General features: G+C 40.2%; 2 long non-coding RNA genes across 6 annotated transcripts in view; both read right to left on the minus strand.

Annotated features, from left to right (window-relative positions):
- LOC311444935 overlaps positions 1-22785 on the minus strand; it is a 284906-nt gene that overhangs the window by 157552 nt on the left and 104569 nt on the right. The window lies entirely within an intron of this gene.
- LOC311445396 lies at positions 2913-21487 on the minus strand. The gene is made up of 3 exons (XR_014698381.1): positions 21332-21487; positions 20966-21174; positions 2913-4138 (listed from the first exon to the last, which is right to left on the minus strand). It is a non-coding gene; the product is annotated as an uncharacterized lncRNA (long non-coding RNA).

Here is a 22785-nt window from a genome sequence, read left to right on the forward strand (position 1 = left end):
CTGACACCACACCATCATCCACAAATACAGCCTTTAAACACTATCTGCTTCTATACAAGGCAATACCTCTGGTGTTTCAAGTTTCTAATGCCATCGTTGTATTTCATACCTAGAATTTCAGAGGTGCGTAACTCAAATCAATTGCCTCCTCATGGGCAGTAAATATTAGGAGAGAAGAACCTCTGCCGTGATTCATACATCTGCTCTAGTTCCGAGCGTTTCTCTGTGTTTCATCTGTTCACCCATATGGGCTGCCTCATTTTTGTAAGGAATTACTCAATATTAGAGATTCATGTGCTGGAACATTCCATACACTCTTGCTTATGATGATTATAATTAGATACGTGCACCACATTGATGCTTATGGAACCCTGAACAAATAGCCTGCGTAGCCCTTCAAGAGCCTCCAGTTTTAATACACCATAATTTATGTTTGGAATGCTAAAATACTAATAACATCAAGGAGTAATGGCTGATGTTTAAAAACCCTATTAAACTAAAATATGTTATCATAAACTGTGTTAGCAGGGAATAACCAGTTGTCACCTAGACTGTTTTATTCATTGCTCCTTTTCCCCTTCCCTCTGTTTTCTGTCTCGGGTCTGGTACTGAAGGCAACAAAAGCATTCAACTGTTTACGAAAATCCTGCTATAGTGGGGGTGTCTCTGGAAGTGAATTCCTTTTGTCCACACAACCAATCTGGTGCTCCAATCACCCGGACACTCAGTGCCTTGCAGGTTGATATCTCTCACCCAACTGGTGCCTTGGAGAAGGTTTGCCTCAGACTATCCATGTTGTTGCACGAGACACCAGGCGGCACCGAAACACGTTGCTGCTACGTCCCCATCGTAATCTCACCCCCGTGATGTTTCTTCTCGCTCAGTATGAAAAGAAAACCATGCCAAACGACCTGAGCCAAGTTACACAGCAAATCTCAGAGCAGTGACAAGAATCACAGAAGACAGAAATTCACATAGCACTGAAAATATTTTTCCATGAAACTTCAGATGTGTGGTCTTAGAAGTAGCAGACTAGAGGGCTTTCCTGTAACACCCAGACTGCCAACATACACACAGGGCTCTGCATTGCCACCAGCGTTAACCTCATTATTTAATTCTTACCTGGATAAATCACTTATGTCCAATGGATTACTTTCACAATACCCTCTATGAAAGAAAAAAAAAAGGCAATCTAGGGGGGTATTTTTTTGGTTCTGTGTTAAAAGAAATAGACAAAAATCTTACAGCTTTGACTTTCATAGTTCATTGGAAACTTGGTTTTCATTTCTTTAAGGCTACTTCACTTTTAAAAAACCACTTAACATGAAGCAAGGGAGAAGGGTGAGCAGGATGAGCACTGTGTTGGTAGATCACAGGCAGCAATGATTGGGGTCGTAATCCCCTCTTTGGACACTCAGTCGCGCTTTTGTTAAAGGCAACAGAAATAAGTCTACTGCTTTTAAGAGGAATACTTTAATAAAGCTACTTTAATAATACTTCAATAAAACGAGTCCTTTAAGAGGAGATCAGTCCCTCAGTGTCCCACTGCTGGATCTCAGGAGTGCCTAACACCCAGGTAACCCTTCTGTAAGTTCTTCAAGGTGTCATCAGTCTCCTACAGACAATGGGAATCACCTCCCCTTCGCTTGCAGGGTGGATTCCATCTGTTGCCACCGAGGAGAGGGAGGAATGACCTCCTGGAAGTGCCCTTCTCTCCCTACCCACCGCAAAGGCTAAGATCAGCCTTGACACGGCCAAGCCGTCATATTTGGGAGCAGAATATTAATATTTTAAGGGTGAAAATGTACATGTTCTTTCGCTTCTCTTCTCCCTTTCTACTTCAAGTAACTGACTTCAATTCCACCAAATCCTGAAAACGGTTAGACCCCATTCTTAATTATACACTACACAGGGAAATAATTCCTTCCAAAGAGGCCATTCAATAGAAAACATTTACAGCTTTGGAAACATTCAGTTGCACCAATTGTCATTGTTTTAGTTAGGGCTTGAGAACGTGTAAAACAATCAATGTTACTATCATCGTCTCACAAAAAATGACAGCCTGAGGGCTCAGCACAGAACTGAGGGATTCTTATTCTCTGGTTGGCTTTACAAACCAGGGATGCATCTCCTCAAAAATGGAGAAAAACTTGGATCTTTTTACCCGAACATAGTACCTATTTTATGTACTTACAGACAAAAATAAATTCAACTCATCATGCTTACTTGTATGTTTTGAAAATATCAAGGAAGCCAGTCTGCGTACATAACCTTTGTAGAAGAAAAGTTCTGTATCATATTCAATAAAATGAATTCAACACCTTTCACCAAAGCCCTTCCGTTAATTGAGCCATGAGCAGCATAACTGAAAGCATTTGTCAGTAAGCACCAGGAAACTGTTTCAAAAGCGTGTCTTGAGTTAGGTCTCGAGTAACTGAATCCTTGAGAGAGGCAGGAGCCATCACGTTTCCTGACAATGGTTAGATATATCAAAGGCAGCACTTCAAAAACAGATCTGTGATCAGGAGGCTTCCGAGACCTCTGCAGCTGTCAAGTCTGCACATCATACACAGTCAAAAACTCTGCACTGCCTAAGAACTGACATCATTACCAGAGGGAATAATAAAATCATATTTAAGTTTGTTCAAATGATCTCTGAACAGGGCTGTTTCTAGAAGTCCTGTCACAGGCAAGGTTCTAGATCTGTTGGAGTCCTAAATCCTAAGTCCTGTCTCTTGGAGTTTGTTCTCCAAAATAGCCCACTGACCCTTTAACACTCTCACAAACCAGCAACTATAAACTGATGGCCACAAAATCCTGTCCGAAAATTGAGGAAAGATAATAAAATTGAGGAGAGACAATAATTATCGAAGTCCTTGCACTGAGCACATTATAAAGAGAACTGCTACAAGTTTATCGTTTCCAAGCCCTTTAGAGCCATTGTATTTAGCATTTTCTATGGTAAAATATTTTGGATGAATGAAAATTACAGTCATGGTTGTTAAATATTAACCTCCCAACAATGATAATTACATTTATGGGACTCATATGTTTTCAGGTATAAAATAGAGGTCTACAGCACTACCTGGTTACATCTGTATCAAAGAAGAGTATTTAACTACCAAACAAGCCACTGCAGTGGTGCAACATGGAATACTTAAAAAACAAACAAACAGACAAAACAGTTTGCTTGTTGCAAAGAAAGATATCCAGTTCAATAGACCAATAAGTTGCTCTTTAAAGACACCTATTAAAAACTAGAAAAGCTTTTTTCCAAGCACAAATTAGAGGATAAAACAAACGAAGAGAAACCAGAAATAAAAGATTCATTTCCAAAGATCCATCCTTCACGTCTACTATTGATTTTCATAAGCAACTCGCTAACCAGCTGGCTTTTCTGATCACACACATTCGCTGCTCTTGCAGCAGGATCATGACAGATACACAAATTAATACTTTTACCCAGGAGGAAACACCAGACATTCACAACCAACCCAACAGTCCTAATGGTATCTTGTTAGGGGTAGCCTGATGCTCTTATCTGATGGCAACTGACAGGCAACAGAAGAGTCCTGTGTTGTTAAAATCAGAGAAGACTCCCAGCTTGGTGAAACAGTAAAAATACATGAACAGCCAGAGAAAGTGGCCTGTCTGAAGGAAAGTAGACTGCTAATTATTGGATGGGAGATTGACAGTACCTGCTAACCATCCTGAGAAACTTTTGTGTTAATTAAAGCTATTAGAAACATAAAACCCTTATTTGAATTCTAAAGGGAAAAAAAAAAGATGTTTGGGTTCTTCTTTTGGGTGGAAGGAGGGAGAGTTGAAAATTCTCCTCCATGCTTAATATAGCCAGTTTCCACCACCTTCTATGTCAGTTAGCTCTTGGTTTGGGTAATGAGTATATTGACAGTTTTGTTGGCTCGGCAATGAATCATTGTGTTTTAAAGTTGTAAGAGAAGCAGCTGGTAGCCACTCCACAGCAGGGAATTCATCTCTGTGTTATCCACTGCATCACATCCCTCTAGCGAGCACAAACTCCAAACAAACAGTACATCAAAGCATCAAAGAATTTGGGAAGGCTGAAGGTAATTTGTGCTGCTTCATATTCTTAGTGATAAGTCTTCCGTAATTATTTCTATAGAAAAGAATAAAAGTTCCACAGTAATTAGGCAGTTCAACAGGTTTCAAAATTTTAGCATAAAAAAGAATACCAGTATCGGTCAAACTCCACCCCCCCCTTTTTTTTTGTTTTTATTATTTATATATATTTTCACAGGCAAATTTCCATATTCCTTGTGAATGTATGTGCATATATATCTGCATGCATGTGAGATAACGTACATACATTTTTTCACAAGAGTCACTAGTTACAGTATCTAGCCAAACCTAAAAGCTTTTAAATTCTAACACTTAATCTTTTACTGACATTTTAAGTTCCTGTAAGAGGTTCTGAACGTGACAGGAATTTCAGCAGTGTAAAATTGCCAAAAGGCTTTTACCTGCTTGAGAAAGAAATAACAGAGCTATTATTGTCTAATAAACAATATGTCTGTAACCCAGATAGCTCCTCTGAATGAAACTAATGTCCCAGAGGAATGTGATTCAGCTTCGTTTTAGATGACGTTTGCAATTCTTCTCAATGAAATAAATCTTGATTATTTTTATCTTTTTTAGTGAGAGATGTTTAATTGAATGTAATTAAGATCGCTAAACAGTCAAGAGAGGTTTTAATAGAAAAGTGCTCCTCGATGAGGTTCATAAAGCAGTGTTAGACAAAAGCATTTGAGGAAAGTTGTAGGGGATGGTCCCAGCTCTTAGGTACCCAGTGACTTCTACTTAGCACAGGCTTGGACAACATTCAGGAACAGTATGTTGAAAGAATATATTCTTTTTGAAGTTGTCTGTCCAGTTCAACTGAGAATGATGTACAGTAGTTCCTCTGATTAACATCCCCACGTATAGTTATGATCCCACTAAGAATAGCACTGTTGCCACCACTTTTATTCCATCTTCAGCTACAGGAGAGCCTTGCTACTCGGTAATTGTCACCAAAAGACTCATATAATTTTCACCACTCTAACTGGAGAGCAATCATTTCAAGCACGCTGATCTGTTCCCAGTTTTTAAAGGAGAGATTTAACACCTCAGTGCTGCTGTGGGCTCCTATACGTTGTCTAGTGCAGCAGAAGTCTTCAAAGCAACTGCAACCTGGTCTTTGTCATTACAAATATGATTTCCAAATGAAGACTCCATGTTGGATTATTACTTAGATACAGAACATTGTAGGAACTTGGGTACTTCGATCTCCCACTACTGGCCCAGACCAAAATTCAAGCACTGAAATATGGGCGGATCTGCAGTAGATTTTTTACTTCCACCATCCTGCCTGCAGGTAGTAAGAATTTCAAAACCCACACCATCACTTGTATAAAAGCTTCCTCAAACAAAATACCAACGATATGGTTTTATATAGCAGGCATCAACTTAATATTGCTCTTCTTGTAACTCTAATAATGTTCCCGTGTAAAGGTAGAAATTTTTGTTCATAATCCTAAAAACATGGATTTTCCTTGAAGATCTCATTTCATATAGAACACGTTCTGCTATATTATTTTACTTCAGGATCATCCCTTACTTACTAACCCTATGACTGGCCAAAAAAAAAAAGTTTTCCCCTTCCCTATTTTCCTAAAATATACCCACTTTTGTTGCAATGCTATTACTGGTATACAATAACACGGCTGCTATGACTGCCTTTCTGATCATAGTATCAGCTGGAGGGCTTACTGACTTTTTTTGTCATCGTGTCAGACTGTTTGCTGACTTTTGCACAGTCAGTTCTTGGGTTTGTCTTGGTTTTGTTTTTAAACCAAGAACCACATCATAGCTTGAAAGAAGATTAGGGATCTGATCTAGAGTGCTTTCATTGCTGCTTGCCCAGTGCTGCTGCATGGGGGAGCAGACCTCTCGCCCAGGAGCGTGTCATACACACAAACCTGCCTCTTACTCCCTTCCCAGAGAAGCTGCAGAGGTTGCTGCACATGTATACTTGGCAGTCTGAAATCTCAAATCACCAACAAAGAAAATCCGATTGCTATTTCAACTAATTCTACACACCAAGCCAGAAAGCATCTAGTTTATCATTCACAGCAAAGCAATGAAGCTAGCTCCAAATATTTTAAATTACATTTTTTATCAAGCTTACCATATTGGGACATTATACTGTAATAAGAGAAATGTATGATACTGAATGAAGCACTGCATTATACATACAGATATCTGGCATCTCCACTTAGTGTCTGAATTGATCTTGTCTCATATGAGGTCAGGATTTGTTTTTGATGGAATCGGTCACATTTAATAGAAAAATCTGAGCATTTTTAGAGAAATAGAGAATAAATTTCAAGAGCAATAATCTGAAGTTAAACCCAATTTGCAGAGCAACACAGCACTTACATTGTTCAATACCATGACTCTTTGGAAGATGACAATAGCTTTTTAGCAGTTCTGCATACATCTAACCTGCTAAACACATATTTAGAACATCATCTTTTATTCCCTTCTAGAAGCCCAGAGCAGGTTGCAAGGTTTATACAAGTGCTCCTACCGAATTCTTATCCGTACGAAGTCCATCAAAATAGTTACAGGAAAAAAACTGTCAGGCTTCAGTGTAAATTAGTCACCTGTTAAATATCTTGAGGTCAGACCAAGAAATACATCATGATAACAGCCTGGAGAGTCACAGATTTCAGAAGCCTTCCTAAATACTGATTTATTTATTTTTATCAACACAGAATTTATCTTTAAACTTTATGTAGCTACAGAAGCTTTCCTCTTCTGGTTTTGTTTTGCCTTACTTTCCTTACAGTGGGTATTCACCACAGGAGAACCTGTAGGCACGAGGACAGTGATACGAGCTTGGAGAAAACTGCCTCGTGTGAGGCCAGTTACTGCTAGTAAATACTGCTTCAGTGAGCCTCGAATAGAAAACTATATTCAATGCCCACGAAGTTTGGCTTTATATGACAAATCGCACCATAGCAGCAGATTTTCAGCTGAATCACAACTTAGTCCTTCTTCATATATCAAGGAAACTCGAGAGGAGGATAACATTTGGGATTCTGTTCAGTTCTCCCATCCTGGCTCTGTTTGGCGGTGCGGTGTAACAGCTCTGAAACCACTCATCCATTCTCAGCTTAAGGCTGTTTTCCTACAATGCCGGGTTTTATGGTGGCACTAAAGTCTCCATGTACTAGCAGCTTCCACTAATGTTGACGTTTTATTATCAAGTAAAAAAATGCTGATACACAAAATTACTGTAGGTTTAGCACCTGCTAAATTGGCCCTGCTGTATCTGAAGCAGTTTGAGTCTATAGACTGGGGAAATTGAGAGAAGTAATACGAGAGGTTTGACTGATTTAAGCACTAGGCTGATTTCAGCAGTGATAAACTAATCATAGTTTCCCTCTTCCTTACTCAAGAATGGGTTTGCTTTCTAAAATGAGTTTCAGACTTCAGTACTATGGCTTGGCTGCCAGGATGGGCCTGCTGCAGAGCAGTTTTACTCTTTGTGTCTTTTAATGGACCAAGATCTCTTCCTATGGGCCCCTTCCTACATCTATCATTAATAAGGCACTCACAAGTATTTGTTTTTGCTTACCTGGGCTCTCACTTATGTAACTATTAATTGTTGTGACATTTTTGTAATTGGACATTTCAATAAGTATTTTTATTGATGTGCCCTGCAAAGGCTGCGGCATAAATAAGGGAAGTGAGAAAATCCCATTTTCATTAATTGAATAGTTGTTATTGCTGCTACCACAAGGATCAAATAAGAGGAATTTCAACATGTTTTACATAACTGGTTATGCTTAGAGATTTAAGGTTTACACACAAGAACTGTGGTAACTGCAGTTATAGGATCATGAAAAATGGGGCATAGCGTTTTCAAACCTATTGTCTAGGAACTCAAAAGATTTATTTTTTCTAAACCTAAACTATTTCCAATGCCATTACTTCATGAAGCACAGACTGACCCTTAGGTTAGAATATAAATCTAAGGAAATAAAAAAGTCTGAATAATGATCAAAAAATGAAGCCACATAGAACTGTTTAAACCTGATTAGCTACTAAATGATAGTACTTAGACATTTTTAAATCAAGTACTGCTACAACAGTTACTGTTTGACCCTCCTAACGACCTGTAAACCACTTTTTTTCTAGGTAGAAGATGGACAAGTTTGAAACCAGCCCCTGAGGGCTAGCAATGGGCAAAGAATGGTCTATAGACTGGAAACTTCCAGAGTTAATCCTATTAGGTACACGTAAAAACATATACAAATAATTACAGCACAGAGAACTATTTTATTCAATGCAGAACACAAGGAAAAGGTTTTCAGGGAGTTGAGTATTGTATTCCAGGTCTGATGAGTGGAAAATTTCTGTTTTTTTTGCCCTTTGTATAGATTTGGGTCAAAAGCGGAAGAGTAAAAAGACTCTCTGGCAACTGCTAACTCAGAAAACATTTACTCAGAGCAGAGCATCCCCATCAGCTCAGTAAGATGCAGGGAGATTAAGACTGAGCAGGATTGATTTACGACACCGTGAGAAACGCCAAGGTAAAACATTTGTGCTAGAAAACAAGTTTCTTTTTTCTCTCTGGTTTCTTAATACGACTTGATTAGGACATGACGAACAGCCTCAAGTTGCACCAGGGGAGGTTTAGATTGGATGTCAAGAAGAATTTATTCTCAGAAAGGAGGTTAGGCCTTAGAACAGACTGCCCAGGGAGGTGGTGGAGCCCCCATACCTGGAGGCATTTAAGAGATGGGGGGATGTGGGGCTTAGGGGCATGGTTTGGTGGGAGACTACCACAGTCTAACATAGCCAAGCTCAGCTCACGGCTCCCCCCACTCATCCCGTACCTGGCATGCCAGGGAGGGCAGCAGTCAGCCCCAGCGAGGCACAGGGTCCCTCCTCTCTTCTCCACCTTGATACAGGTGTGGCCAGACATGGAAGGGGAATAAAGCAAAGCCTTTGTACCAGCTTTAGCTGCCTGTACCTGTTTTGATACTGACACAGCTGTGCCAGTATGGCAAAAAAATCACCTGTTTCTGGAGGAAGTGATATTTATTGTACCTCATGTATGGGAGCAGCACACGCTCCCCACTGGGGGCAGCTGGTCTATGGCTGTAGATAGGATCTGACTACAATTCGGTCTCTGAAGCAGAAGATGGCTTGCTCAGCTGAGGATTACAGGTAGTTTTTAGGTAATTTCTTCTCAATTCTGTCTCCCCGCTCCCACCTAAATATTGCTAGATAATTCTTCAGAAAATTATTTAGCCTGGAACATTTGGAGCACAGATTCATGAGGAGGCTTAGGATAGGAAAGCAAGGTGTTTTGGCCTCAGCCTGAGGCTTCAGCTCCAGTATTGGAGCTCTTACTGTAACCTGTACCATGAGGCTTTACAGACAGACCCCCGTGCCATCCTCTTGCCATAGCAGAGGCACTAAAGTTTCTACCTGTTCTCCACTGACTCAGACGTCTATCCCTTACAAAGAGGCATAGATCAAACCCTTTAAGACCCGTAAGGCTAGAGATGCCAGACACCATATCCGTGTTATTCTTTATGTGACTGAACAGCCAAATTATTATTCTACCTAGTCTTGTTCCAGTACTGCACTGAGATTAACAGGAGGCTAAGATGCATCTGCATTCCAGCATTTTTGAGGATTTCTGTTTTTAAATCAAAACTGTAAAATGTTTTTTTCTAGCTTTATTTAATAAAGTGTACATGCAGGGGAAATAAAAGTACAGATGCATCATTTGAATACACAAATACAGTTTTCACAGAGGATTGTGAATCAGGTTTCTTCTGCTGTTATAATTTACAATTACTTATCACATTAGCTCCTAATTGTCTTTTCAGAGTGCACTCAATTACAGAATTAGAATCCTTATCTTCCTGTAACAGACACCTTCTAGATGGATCCCCATAAAATGTGCAAATTGACTAGAAGAATATTTTTCCTTACACTACTGCTGTTCATCAAAAGGTTGTTCTAAATCAAAGCCTAAGCATGCTTTTTTTTCTTTTTTCTGGTGAAGAAAGCAAACCAGCTGGTTTCTGGAACTGGCTTAGTAGTCATTTGCTTATACAGGGACCAGGTGGTGCCATGGAATAACTTTTTTATTTTACAAAATCATAATTTGTAATTTATTTTTTTTAAGACCAACCTTTGGCACTAAGTTATTCTTGTATAGCACCCTCTCTTAAAAAGACAACAATCATTTGCTTTGAATGAAGCAGGAAGAAAAACACCTTTTATCCTTCTCTCTTCACAAAAACAGGTGAGGTCTCCTTGCTTTGTGCAGTCTCACTGTCTCTGGATACAGACAACCACTCTGAACAGGCTGAAGCAATTAGCAAAGTCAGTTCATTCCACGCTCCAAACATTAATGCAGACTCCTACAGTGCAAGTGCCATTAACCTACTCTGTGCAAGAGCATAAGAAAAAAACAAAGCAACCCCCTAAACTTCTGTCAGAGACTATGGTAAATCCTCCCCCAGCCAATCCAATCAGGGTGAAATGCGAAGCCTGCTGCAAAGCCCAGGCTACCAAGGCCTAGGACTGAATGCTTTTCAGCTGTAAACGTCTGATACACCCTGTGTGTATTGTGATCCAGAAAATAAAGTCTGATCACCTTTCACATCTGCTGTGATCAAATCTGTGTTTCATCTGAAGCAGGAAAGCTTTGGCATACTACAAATTCAAGTGGTAATAGCCTGTGAAAAAGGGAAGTTAAATATTAATGACTGCACAAATAACAAGCTTCATCCATTTGCAGTGCCATTTATTTCCCTCCTCCACACGCTCCAGAACGTGTTATTTGCATTCTCTTCTCCAGAAAGATCTTGCCACACCGATTCATAAAACAGTTATGCAAGGAAGGTTTTATGTCAATACACTGACATACATGTGAACACTCGGGCATGAGGCACTGAATGCCAACACCATCACAAGCTTGTAAGAGGTGTCTGAAATAATCTGCAGATTAGCACACCAGTGCTATTTTTATGTAGGAGCCTCTGTTCCTTGTTCAGATTCTGCTTCTTTCCCGGATGAATCCCTCTGTCTGACAGTCCACATTGGAGAGGTCCCTACAAGTGTGTAGTGTCTACATTTAGGGTTTGATCTCTAAGTAGTACCCCTTTATTTTGGTGGTGTGCCTCTGAAGCTTCCCATGGACAAACGGGAAAAGAGACTGATTATTTGTGAACCTGTTCAAAGACACTGAGAATATCTCGTGTGACTTCATGAATAGTGCTTTTAGCAGTGAAAAAATGGATTTAAAGACAAAGGATTAAGTACAGCCTTCTGTCAGTCTGGCATCATATGTTGTGAGACAAATGGAGCACCACCAGAACTGCAAAACTAAATGACAAGAAGCACTGTGGAAAGCCTGAAAAATGCTAGTTTCAGGGTGTGGAATTGTCAGAAGCTTTCAGATGTAGAGCTCCCCAGGAAAGCCAGGAGTTGTGCACGGGTAACCCTTTGTAACAGAGACATTCAATCCACTTTCGCCTTTCCTTTCCATGACATTTTTATAATTTTCATAATTTGAAGGTAACTGCATAATTTTGCATACATTTAAAGTAAGTGGTTAATCATTATTAATTCCACCAGTACTCTCTGCACTAACAGTAACCATTATTAACCTATTTGACAATATTGTGGATTCCTTTGGTATTAATGTGGTCGTAATATGTAAATCCATAGGAATTCAATTGTAAATTACCATTATTCAATGTACTTAGCTTCAATGCATAATTCTGCAATTTGTGTGAAGGAAATTACATGCTGACTCATGAGACATAACTTTGCAGGGTTTCATAAGACCAAATGTGAATAATTGGTACCTATAATTATACAAAAATGTAAGCGAAGTGTAATGCAGCTACAACACATTACAGGAAATATACTGCTTATATCTTTTATCCATGTTGCTTAAAGGAAAATGATTCATATTAACTTAGCTATTTGCATTAGCTATTCACATAACACAGATTTACTTAAAAGCTAGCAGTATGCCAGCAGTAGTAAAGGCCTTAATCTAAGGTATATTAAAGAAAAAGTTTAGACAATTTGAGTTTTAAGCATATTACTTTTTAATCTAACAAAATGGCTCAAGGGCCAGTTTCACAGGCAGTAGCTGGCTTCAGGTACATTGGATGACACTGGCAAATCCCAATCTTTCCACAGACATGTCTTGCCAGTAAAGGTTTGATCTGAATCTTCCTTAAAGTCCAAGTGACTTCACGGGACTTAGACCAGGTCCCAGAAAAAGGATAATTTGGACCCACTGCCAGCAGAATGAAAATTTGGGTCTCAGGTCTATGCCATACTCACTCGATACCTGATCCAATTATTCCTGTTGTTTTGTACAAAGTTATTGGAAGAAGTCAGGTAATATGCAGTATCAAGACATCAATCATGTCCAACCAAGATTTGATCCTCTGCTCTCAGAAGTGTTGTTGAATTCAGACAGAGTTCTGAGAAACGACCACAATTTTTATCTGCACGCTTTAAAGGGACTGATCTTTTAAAGTTATTCACCTGAGTAATTTCATTGATGTTTAAATTTAATGGAATTGCTCGCATATACATTGGAGCTTTGCAGGTTAGTAGTCAGTAAAACCCTTTGTGTCAGTGAAGTTCAGTAAGAGCTAAAAAAAAAAAAAAAAAACATTTTTGCTCCAGACTGTGTAGCAGCATAAACTTGGGCTGAAAATTTCATGAGAGGAGGCTTTTATGGTCTTCTTACCTCAGTCAGAAATGCTGTGAGAACAATCTTGTAATTATGAAGACCAGATTTGTCAATTTGAGGTGAGAGATTCTTCTCAAGATAGTTTGAATTTAGAGCCTGAGGATTTCTAGGGCCAACCCATGAACTCACTTTAGATGGAAGTTAAACTTGCATCTGTCAATAACCAAGTTTGAGAAGGTGGAGTTGGGTTTCTAAGTCAAATGCTTTCATCTTTGAGCCTGTAAGAGTGAAGCCTGGTCAGGCTCTCAGCAGAAAAACACTGTCTCTCCTTGGCTAGTAACATCCCTCTCGCATAGATGGAATTTCTTATTTCACCTAGGATTCATTCCGTCTTCAGCAATAATATTACCAAATAAGCTGCGCCACACGAACAAGTGACGGGTCAGCTCTGAGAACAGAGGCACCAGCCCCCTTCTGACAGGGCTGCTTCAGCCCCTTCCCTTGGTATAGAACAGAGTGCGCTAAACTCACCTGAAATAGGCTAAGTACTTCTGACCCCAGTGCATGATATGAGATAATACAACATGCAAAGGTAACCAAAATTTTTTAGAAAGAAATTTATCTATTTCTATAAGCATTGCACTACATTCGTAATATTAGAGGGCCCAAATGGGAGCAAGTGAAAACCAAAAATGGGTTTGTTTGTCCTTCCACACATCCACAGGCATTTTTACTGACTAGCGATACTACTGCTTTACTCCTTGGTCTGAGTTATCTTCTGCTCTTTTTCTGAAGACAAGTGAGATCTCAAGACTACATCGTCCTGGTAACAACACAAGGATTGAGGAAAATCTCTACCAAATTTGAAGAGGTGCAGGACAATTGCACTTTATGCCAAAAGCTATCATGAGAAAAGGGTTCTGTTCCTTCAGAAAAGTGGTCACTTCTGATATTTCCCATCCAGATAAATAGACCCAAGTCATTTAATATTGCTGAAATACTGGTGGTCTGTTTTCTTGCTCAAAACCACTTTTCTCTTTGATGTTAGTGGAAAACAAAAAGCAATTTCAAAAAGAAATAAAGATGTTAATGACCAAGTCTTTAAAATCCTTCATCTTGCATGACCAGAAAGCTTTCACCCCACCCTCTAGTTAATTCAGTTTGTGATTTTAGTTTTTCACAGTGGGTTCTCAAGTTGTAACTGGAAGAAAAAGCTCAGCTTTCAGTACCCTACCTCCACAGTAGGTCTGAAGCTTTCATGACAGCAGTCTGAAAAGCTTAAAGAGGCACTCCTCAAACCACTGCTGAGGTCCCCAGGTACTTGGCCAGTCATTGCTGTAAGACATCCTCTAGCCAGAGTTGGGGGAAACCAAGAAATGAGAGCACAGCCCAGCATCTCTGCACACCACACACTGAAGCCATCCTGTGGTGTCAGAATAATGTCAGCTCTTGCTCCTTCCCACCTCCCGCTGGCACTGTGTGCGCGTGGATCAATACCTGCATCCTCCAGGTGACAGAAATCCATGTTCTGCCTTCCTGTCTCTGCATCAAATCCAGCGATTAGAAGAGAGCAGGGGCTAAGTGATCTCATTACACAAATAGGATAAAATTATGTTTGATACATTCCTAAATTAATCCAGCATTTCAGGGTAGCAGAATTTGTGCTGCAACAGAAATTCAACACCTTTACATCTATCAGAGCAATTGCAGTGAATGTAAAAATGTACTTCGCCTTTTCTGCAGCAATATTCTGCTTTGTTCTGCTCTTTTCTGTTTTAATGACTGCAGGGACCTCAGGTGTTCTTCAACCTTTATAGTCAACAAAGCACCAAGCCCACAATTGGCTCAAATCCTTTCTGTTCTGCCTGCAGCTACAGCTGTCCAAGTGAGATTTTTGTCATTTTGGACTCACGGGTTTTTTTGAATTATTGATGGCAAAGTCAGCCATACAATATTTAGTGGATTTAGCTACCTCCAGACGGTGTAAAGTTTTAAACCTTCCTCCTCCATTTATAGCACACAGATACACAAGAAAAACCAAGCAGTTTCATGCTTTTTCAGCTTCAAACTATCGGTTGGCACTGCTGCAGTCTTACAGCAAGGGGATAGAGCTGTACAACACAGCTTCCTTAGGAAAAAAGAGGCTCATATCTGCTACCTACAGAAGAAGATATTTGACATGTCTAAGAAATAGAGAAGGAATTTGCCCAGAGAGAAAGTGAGGAAGATGGCATATGGGCTTCTGCACTTCACCTTTTTATACCACACTGTGTTAGGTGAAGAACTGCAGGAATGAGAGCAGCACTACCCCCGATGCAACGGAAAATTGTTAAGGAACAGCCCAGGGAGTTCTCTGCAAGTATGTTTAAAAAAAAAAAAAAAAAAAAAAAAAAAAAGGACAGGAGACTGAATAAGACTGAATTGTAGATTACTCAATACACACACATTCTGCCAAAGGGAATAATCTTCCCATAGAACTAGCAGCTTTTTTGGTTTTCAGTTGAATAGCCTCATTGGGAGGTTTTTAAGCTTGACTTTTTCACTCCCCCCTCCCAAGGAACAGTGAAAAAATGGAGCACTGACAACCATTTGAGCCTATTCCTACTGATGTTAGTGGTAAGCCCTATATTGCATGCTCATGTCAACAGTTTAACAAAAAAAAAAAAAAAAAAAAAAAGATCAGCCAGTTTCACATGCCAAGGACTTTGTAAACCTGAAAAACATTAACTTCCATAAGAAGCAGAGAGCGGTACTTATTTTTTTCTACCCTATTAGATTGCCCTTTCAAGTTTCAGGACTTGGACTCACTATTTAGCTTTCTGGCTTGGCAAAGGCCTTCCTTTACAGTTGCCTGGGAGAAATACATGTCAAAAGTTATCCTTAGTGTTTTTTTTTTTTTTTTTTTTTTTTTAATTCTTATTGCAAGTGCTTTTTTAAAAAGGACAGTTTGATAGATTTTCAGAGTGATCCTGCAGGGTTTGGCAGCACAGACGGTAGCTATCAGGCTCACTAATCATACAATTCAGCCCATGGCCACTGTACTCAAATCTCTTCCCATTGTCAGGCCCATTCAGTTTCTAAAAGGGCTGGATTTGATCAATGTGGGTCAGCAAACTACTGTCAGAAATGAGAACCCATCCCTGCTACAGCAACCCAAAAACATCCTTCCTACAGCAGCACTGGTGGCCAGAGACCCAGTTCCCCTCAAATGACTTCTGAAGAGGACTCTACTGAAAGGGTATCTGAGCCTTAGAAGTCAATGGAAGTGAACAAGAAAACATCAAGAGCCTGCTCCTGAAAGACAGGAGCTTTCGAACACCATCGAGACAGTAATAATCATTTGCACCAGATACATAGCAAAAGGACTTTCAGATGAGATTCACACCTGGCAGTGCCTATGTAATTAGGCAAAAGGTAAAAGTGGGGCTGAATACAGTGACCCAAAAACAGAGTATGAAAGATGGTGAAGGAGAAATCAAATTAATTGGTTTTACAGCCCTGACAGGCTGAATTCAGCTACGATTATATACTTTCACAAATAAAAGACAATGTAAGGGAAAAGGAAAGAACAAGGACTAATACAATTCATCCATTCACATGAAAAAAATTGCTTTAGTGTTCCTTCGCTTCATTGAAAGCAGTTGGACGCATGTCCTTGCTGAAGCAAGCAGAGTCCAGCTGAAGTCAGACCGCTTTCCCCACGGTTCAGACACTCATAATGCATGTGCCTCTGACAGCTTCTCCCAGTCGCACAACTGCATGTCCTCATTTATTAGGATGCAGAGGTTTAAGCTGGGACTGGGAGTCAAAAGCCACAGGGTCTATGGCTAATTACCCTGTTAAAACAGGCCCAAGAGCCCAAAGGAAGATTAACTTCTCTGCTTGAAATGAAGATCTGCTTGTAATTATCTTCAGTTGTTTCCTACTTCACTTGCTCATCTCCCACTATATTTTCAATTACATCCAAGAACTACAATAAAACAGCATTTTATTGCTAAGCCAAGCACTCCAAAATTAAGAATTGCCAGAATTAGAACTGCCCATGCAACGTTGGTTCAGCCCCACTGTATATACACATGGTTTTAATTACATGACCACATAACGTTTTATCCACGGGACTCTTGATTAATTCGCATTCTGAACACTGCTGTGGTCTTGAAGGCTGTTAAAAAAATCTTAGCTTGTGAAGTACAAGCAAATCCACACTTCTGAAAGCTAACAAAAATACCTCAGGAGAAGCATGTAGGTCTGGGTTCCTACAGGCCTGGATAAAGCAGGAGGTGCAGCAGTAACAGCTGGAACTGAACCAAGACAGTCCTCTAATGCAGTTCTGCCCCGTATTTCCGGGTTGTGCAGCACCACTTGAAGAAGAGCCATCACACAACCTTAACAAGTTAAGGACTGAACTCACCCCTCCATCCCACACAACAGGACAAGGTTTCTCCCAGAGCCACCCGAGACTTCAAAACCCGCTGCTGCCTTATGCTGTACTGATAAAACAAACAACTCAGGCCATTCTTACCGAATTTTAGGTTTTTAAACCCCAACCATTCGATGTTTCTTCTCCTTTTTAAGCCAGTACATATACTCATTGTAGCATCAAACCCATCAGAACCAAACTACATATACATCATCTTTGGTTTTCCATAGGAACGTGGCATAACTTCAACAGTTCGTATGAGCTACAATAAAAGCCTTCAATGCGAGTTTCATCTAGTGTTAATCAAAATGCCAGCTGAATCATTTACGACTGGCCTCAAGAATTTTCTTGTTGAGCTGCAAGGAGTCCACACTGTTCTCTCTTCTGAACTACGTCTTAGGCAGATATTTATAACGTGTGGTATACCGTCTACGTGCCTGGGAGCATCTCACTTGGTTTTACTAGCATGGTTAAATTTAGTTTTCTCTGTTCATAAAACATCTAAAATGGGCTCTCAAAACTGTAAGTACAGAGGGTAGAACCTTGTCTTCTTTTCAGCCCACAAACCACTTGTTTACACTTTATCCAGAGAAACATGAGAGATTTTCAGTGACAAACAAAGAGAGAAATTACACAGGAATTGCAACAAGGAACATCGAGAAGAGCAACTGTTAAAGACAGGAATGGCAAGCTTTCCAAATATTTAGATTGCTCTTATAAAACTAAAAATATGATTTTACCATAGCTTTTAAGTATGCCATTTCTAAAAAGTATTCAAGTAGTTAAAAATCCACATTTAAAGGTTGCAACTATTCAGATTACCAAGCCACAGAAGTTCTGTTCTAAGCATACACCCAGACAATTCTGCATTCACTGTTCTAGTTCAGGCACATTATAGAACAAGTTTCATCTCACAAAGCTCTCCGTAACTTAGGAGAAAGTAGAAGAAAGGCCAAAACTGAAATTTCCATTTGGATTCAATTCCAATTATACTCTTCTGGGCAGTTTTCTCCCTATTATTTTTAATTAGCTCCTCTGACACCATAGATCACACACAATAGTGAGGGTTGGGATTTTTTGTTGTGCCCCCTCCCTCCCCAGCCCTCATTAAGAAATACATGAAGTGTGAAGAACATGCTCATCTGACACTAACTAAATATTCCCAGGGCTAGGAACATTCTTCAGTTTTAGCAAACACGGGCAGCCCAACAGGGACGGAGAAGAAAAAGCACAACTTTTGGAAGAAAGGGAACAGATTTCCAGGAAACTGTAGCTGCTCACCTACTGTAACGAATGGGCCATACTCCAACCTCAGAAATATGGGGCTTGAATGGAAATTGCCTCAACAACAACTCTGAAAGGAGCTTAGTCAGACATGGAGACGCTGTATTTAGGAGTAGCAGTAGTAAATCTATTGCTCTAGGTAATTTATATGTTGGGTAATTCCTGACTAATTAGATTCTGCCATATCTTGTGCTAGAAGCAATACATTCTAGAACAGAGCCTCCGACATGCTATGCTGTTAAAGTGTTAGAAACAGCCATTCCTAGAGCTGCAGCACACCACTGCTCGAGACACTGTGCAAACATGGGGTGGGGAGGGGGGGGGGGTCAGGACACCACGTGAAGAGCTCACTTTGAGCCCATGCAACATTTCTGAAGTAGGCCTCCTTTAACAGAGAAAGCACTCGAGTATAGCATTTGGTAGATTTGAGGAACTAGTGAAGTCCTTCAAAGTAAAAACAACAGTGTGAAACAGCTGTAGCAGCATTAGCAGAGGCACACATTGCTCACCCTCTGATTTCGGCACGCTATTCCCGTTCATATCAGTGAGCACCTCGTCCCGTTGCATTACACCAGTACTGTTATTCTGTTGCTGGGCTCAATGCTGACTTCAATACTCCGTATTGCACAACAGGCTTCCCTTTATTTGATTTGGCAAGATGTGATCCAGAATGTTACAAGACAAGAAAGAATATTTTCAGGCTGGTCAAGCAAGTGCTGCTGGGTAGTTAAAAGTACGGCTGCACTTAAATCAGCACCTTACTGGGGAGGTGAGAAAGGAGCAGGAATACTTTTTAGTGTAAGTATGATAATCTCTGAGCTATAAAAAATAGAAACAAGACAAAAAAAAAAACAACGTTTTGCAATTATAACGCTATAACCTCTTTGTTATATCAGAGTGAGCATCTTTGCTATGTTACTCCTACCAAAACATTGTTTAATTACTCCACTACAAGATGAATAATGTTCAGTTGCATTCCCTTCACACCTAGCGTACAACAGCTTGAGAAATCATGTGAGGCTCTTTGCTTGAATCAATATAAAGGTTAATGCCATCCTGAGGGACTTTTGAGCATGTTATTCATAGGATAAATGATTCTGAACTGGCGCATGACTTTCCCACATTAGTTTACTGGCTGACTTAAAGTAGATGAATGAAATGAATAGTTAAGAAGAAGCTAGGGGGAATGCTTCAGGTGAACCCATGCAGTATTTTATTTCTATCAAGTAGTAGCTGCTCTGACAAAGGCTGCTTCTCTCCTTACTCACCCACCCACCCACCAGTGAAACCGGAGCTGTACTATGTTTTGAGTCATGCTGCTCACTCTCTAGGGCTTCCAGCAAGCATGGATGTTGTACGCTAAAACAGCGGAAAGATCACTATTTCTATAACTTGAAAGTTAAGAAGAGCTTAGCAGCAACAACAACAACAACAAATTCACAGAATTAGTGTAAACACTTCCCTAGAGGGAAGAATTAGAGGAAATATGCTCTGCTCCAGCATATATACCGAGATGTATGTTCTCTCCAAAGACACCACAAATCTTAATCAGTAGCCCAATTTCTTTGCTAACTTCAGATCAAGATAGGATTGCTATCACAGCCAGCACTGAATACACAGTTTCAAGCCTCTGATCAATGAGCTACGATAAACTTCCACTGCTTGAGTTACTGCAACCCTCTATACGTGAGGCATCGTTTTCACGTACTGCAACACTGGCAGACAACCTCACTTGCCATTTTGTACCTAGCATTAAGTCATCACATTTGCATCACAAAGAATAAATATGTTTTAATCAGTTTAATTCCTTCCCTCATTCTCTTAAGCAGCAGACAGCATGAGATGCACCCACTGTAGTTCCTTCAATTGTTTGAAGGGACTGGAAATGGGAAAAGCATAAATCTACTAATTAACAGAGAAACAGCATATGTGGAATCTGGCCTCCACTGCAACCAAGGGGAGTTTTGCCAGCCAAGTTCACCCACTGAGTTTAACAATAGTTGTTGGAAAAATGTGCATAGTTCCATTAGGAGTTCGGAGTGAGAAAACAAAGTCACTTGGCAGTCAGTTACAGAACAGGATGATAGATCAATGAAACAAAGGATATTTACCTGGCATTCCAAATTTTGCAACAACTACCCTACTGTCAGTGTGAAAATATAGTCAAAATTAGTTTATCTGCATGGTCTTACTGTTTCAGAACAGATTTGGCAGCAAATCATACAGTTGAACCGTGGGAGTGAAGCCTTGAGATAAGCATTTTATCTTCTGTTTTTAGCTCTCTATAAATGGCAGAAGACGAAAGGCAGCCACAGATCAAGCCACAGAGAGGAGGCTCCATCCCACAAACAGGTACCAACATGAGCAACCTCCTCTTTCTCAAGAGTCCAACCTCAGTCCCTAACCGTCCCAGAGCCTCAGCTATCAGGAGCATACTCCCCTCTGCATGCTGAGGGAGCTCATCATAACAGCAGCAGCAACTCACTCACCTTTAGCAGACCAACCGCTTCCAGAACCAGCACAACTCCACTGCCTCTGACCCAAAGGGATGGAAGAGCTTCACAGAAAGACATACTTCTCCCTCCTTTCCAAGCAAGCAGCCTCCTCTTCCACGCTCACCTCTCGCAAAGCAGATGCTTACAGTTCACCTCACAGTTAGTGGTGATCCATAGTTGAACAATGCTAGGATGGACCACGTCTGCACACAAAGAAAGACATTTCCACCAGGACCAGGTACAAACATCTCCTGCCAACACACCTAGCCAAGCACCCAAATTCACCCACAGCAACAAAAACTCCCTCCCAGGTGCCTCCTCCAGCCCTCTTCAGTGGTCATTACAGGTGAATGCAAATACCCGGTTGGCTCCTCCTGGCTCTCACTCCATCCCTGCACAAGGGGAACAACCACTGCCGCCTGACCTCTCTCTTTCTCAGTTTTACCAACATCTCACATGGATCTTCTCACCAAATCCCACTTCTCAATCAGCAATGAAAGTTTGGACTTCCCTATAATACGTTCTCAGAACTACAAAAAGTACAACATCTTCTGGACCCTGCTAATTACCACAGCTGCCTTCTTGCCATGTTGCCACCTGCTGCAAATCAGCAAACCTCAGCACAGCTGGTGCCACTACAATGCTAAACACGAGGTACAGAGGTAGGCTCTGTCCTCCAAAGCCTGGAGGCAATCAAAAACATGGAAAGCAATTAAACACAATTTTTATCTCCAAAAATATAGCAGAGAATATGTAACATCAATCCTTTTATGACCCAGTCATTCTTTCAGTACAGTCAATAGCAACGTTTTCCTTAATATATAAGAGCAAGTCATAAATAATGTGCAATTTATAGCATGCTGTGACAAGAAACCAGCATTTCAAACAAGTTGGGTAGGGGACAACTTTAAGATGTCAACAGACGGCAACCTAGTTGGAGGAAGCCTACAGACTGCATTAAGTCAAAGGCCAAGAAGTTTTGAGATGTTGAGAGAAAAATAAAGGTAGCGCTGAACATTGCAGGATCTGCCACCACCTGCTGCAAAAACAGAAGGGAAAGAGGGGGAAAAAAAAGAAATGCAACTTCAGCAGTGATGAAGCACCAGGTAAAGTCTGCATCACCAAAGGATGACATTATAGACCTGTATTTTTTTTTCTCCATCTTGCATCTTTAGACATCTTGCAACCAGACTGGACAAGAAACCTAAGGTGCAGACAGGCAGCTTCATCTGATTCCTTTCTAACAATGCAAAGCCAAATGCGAGCCAAAGCTAGAAAACATCAGGCCATTTTACAGGCCACCAAAGGGTTCATAACAAAGTTTTTGGGTTTGGTATCATCAACAGAGATGAAATACTAAAATTAAGAGTGCAAACCTGATCATAACAAGGAAATGACAAAGACATCTCTTCCAACTGAGCACTTCAGAAGGAATTCAGACACTTGGCCCTGTGGGTTTACAACCTTCATCTCAGTTTGGTCCCCAGAATTCTTCTGAAGATGCAGATAATCTATCCAGCTGCACCACAGGACACAAATAGGAAGGCCAAGTGGTGGGATAAAAGAATATTGCAAAGCCACAGACTTCGCTAGACACAAAATCTTTGGGAGGTAATGCAATAGAATGAAAAGAAGCATGATTAATAATTGATTTTTTTAATGTTTACTGTTAGACATTTTATTTGTGTTTCTGCTAAAACACCTGTTTTGTTTTAATATTCTATCTCTGATCAGCTCTTTCATAAATATTTCTACTTTGCAGTATAAAAAATTTAAGCTCTTAATTAAACCATCATTGATGTTTTATAGTAATA

The sequence above is a fragment of the Aythya ferina genome (assembly GCF_964211825.1).
Source record: "Aythya ferina genome assembly, chromosome: 15".
NCBI lineage: Eukaryota > Metazoa > Chordata > Aves > Anseriformes > Anatidae > Aythya > Aythya ferina.